At 50.1% G+C, this 2317-nt stretch overlaps 1 protein-coding gene across 1 annotated transcript in view; it reads right to left on the bottom strand.

The window, feature by feature from the left end:
- IGSF9B (immunoglobulin superfamily member 9B) overlaps positions 1–2317 on the bottom strand; it is a 37594-nt gene that overhangs the window by 435 nt on the left and 34842 nt on the right. The window lies entirely within an intron of this gene.

Raw genomic sequence — 2317 nt, 5'->3', positions numbered from 1 at the left:
CGGCACGCCGCGCCGCTGAAGGTACCGGCGAGCTGCAGTTAGCCAGGCAGAGTTTCCCCCGCTGCCGAGCGGGCGAATGGCATTAAATCAATTCAGATCCGAGCGGATTCTAGGGAAATCCCTAAAACACACTCAAATAAAAGAAATTCGCAGTCGTACTGTTAGCAAAGTTGAATTCTCACTCTGATCGTTGAGGGTCTTACATCAGATCACTCGTCACGTTCTCAAGAAAAAGCCATGGTGCAGGCTGGAAAGAGAGGGGCAGTTCTAAAAGACCCTCCCCTCCTTCCCGAGACAAACCTGCTCACGGTCTGAAGACCACCTACGCGAAGTTGTTAAAGCTCAGAAATATCTCGTTATCGGATTTAGAGGATTCATCGTCAAGTGGTTCAAACCTAAGTCAGGGCTTCGAGACTGGAAAAGACGCGGGGCTCTGCTTTTCGTGGTTGGAGGTTTCCGAGCATCCTGCTGGAAGAGGAAGCACAGCCTCGGAAACCAGGTATTTCTAGGCAGAGCGATAAACAGGGTCTGAGCAAAAAGCTCCCGGGGAGCGCGGCGTGGGCAGAGTGCCGTATCCCGACCACCCAGCTGAGAGCTCCCATCTTTCTCCAAACATCTAAGCCCTTCGAGGTTCAACCAGCAGCAAGAGCAATAACCAAGGCAAAGCAGAATTAAAGGCGAGATTGCGGAGAATCTCTTGGCAATTCTACCTGGGAATAAACAAAAGTTTCATACGCAAATGGAGAGCCTGGGGCAAAAAACATGCCTAGAGGCTCTTCGCTTCTCCTCACGTTTCTTCTACAGCCTGAATCCACTCAAAGCAAGAATATCCACATGAAACACTCAGTATTTTATTCCCAGGCAGGCTGGAGGATTTAGCACTTTACCGCAGAGGAAGAAGTGTGCAAACCTGGATGCAGAGGTTGATTTTACCACTTCAAAGAAAAACAAAAAATACCTCTAAATATTTTAAAGGTAGGGATCACTTGGTATCAGCACTCAGCATTTACGCAGCACTGGCAGTCTGTAGGCGACCAAGTGCTTGTCCAAAGTGCTCACATATGACTTATCCCCATTTTACAGATGGGAGAACTGAGGCACAGAGAGGTTGAGTGACTTGCCCAAGGCCACGCAGTCAGAGAGTGGAGGCAGAGCAGGAAAGCGAGCCCGGCTGTTCTCAGAGCGGGCTACCCCTTTCCTGCTAAAAAGAAGGCCTATGCAATCCAGAAAACCACCGGCCACCAAACCTACCCTAAGTATTTTGAAGAGGAAATACATTCTGGTGAAGAGTTAGAACAGCGTTACCGAGAGGGGAACAGCGGGACTCCTTGGATGGGGCAAAGGGAGGGACACGACCCCAGCGGGTGTCACAGCCTACACGGCCGGGCTGGAGCGGGAGAAAGAAAGGGGAAAACAGTGAAACCAGCAGCAATGCATTTCAAGCTGACGCGAAACGCCGGGCTTAGCTTTGCACGGTCGCTCCGAGAAGCCATCCATCTCCATCCGCAGAGCTGGGGATTCTCCAGCCGCTCTCGCCTGGGCTCAGCATCTGCCAACGGCGGCTTTTGGGACCACGCAGCCAAACCCCCTTTGCTCACACGCCTGCGGCAGCTTTTCCCCATTTTGCAGTTACGAATAAAGATTACAAGCGTTACTGCAGTAAGAAATCACATTACTACAACAGCACTGAAGAACATTTGCCAGCGATACACGAAGTGTCGGGAAGAATTAATCACAACCACCCTCATCAAAGCTGACACGCACCGTACTTCGGGGGAAGACACCCTTGGATGAAAACAGTCCCATACCTGCGTGCGCACACAGTGTTGAGTACATGTTAACAAGGTTCAAATGCATTTGCACAGACAAATGGTGATTTCTCGTATCTCAGACCGATTGGAAGGCTTGGGGTCTTTCTGGTTTTCCCTTTCAGAGCTAGGTGAGAAAAGATGGCATGGATGGTTTTGTTCCTGTTAGCTTCACATGAAAGGAGGCTGGGAAGGGGGAGGCAGGGAGATTTTCACAATTACAGCTTTCCTGGGATTATTTGGTTGTGTTTTTATCATAATCAGATTCATGGGATTACCAGTTCCCGTCTGGGTTGTTAGTTTCTTGTCAATTAATTACACTCTGTGTCATTTAATTTCTTCTGGCGATTGAGGGCCAGCTGCTCAATTCCACACTTTCTCCCTAAACGCGCGCTGCAGAAGCAGATGTCAAAAGCTCCGTCTATGCCTTTTAAGCCTAGAGATCTTTTCCGAAACCGAGGTGCAACGCCTCCCTTCCCACCCCACCAAAGCCATCTGGGTGGGGGGGG

The sequence above is a fragment of the Egretta garzetta genome, unplaced genomic scaffold, assembly GCF_000687185.1.
Source record: "Egretta garzetta isolate BGI_Z169 unplaced genomic scaffold, ASM68718v1 scaffold207, whole genome shotgun sequence".
Taxonomy (NCBI): Eukaryota; Metazoa; Chordata; class Aves; order Pelecaniformes; family Ardeidae; genus Egretta; species Egretta garzetta.
Note: the sequence above shows the minus strand (reverse complement) of the source record. Positions and strands in the feature narration are given on the sequence as shown.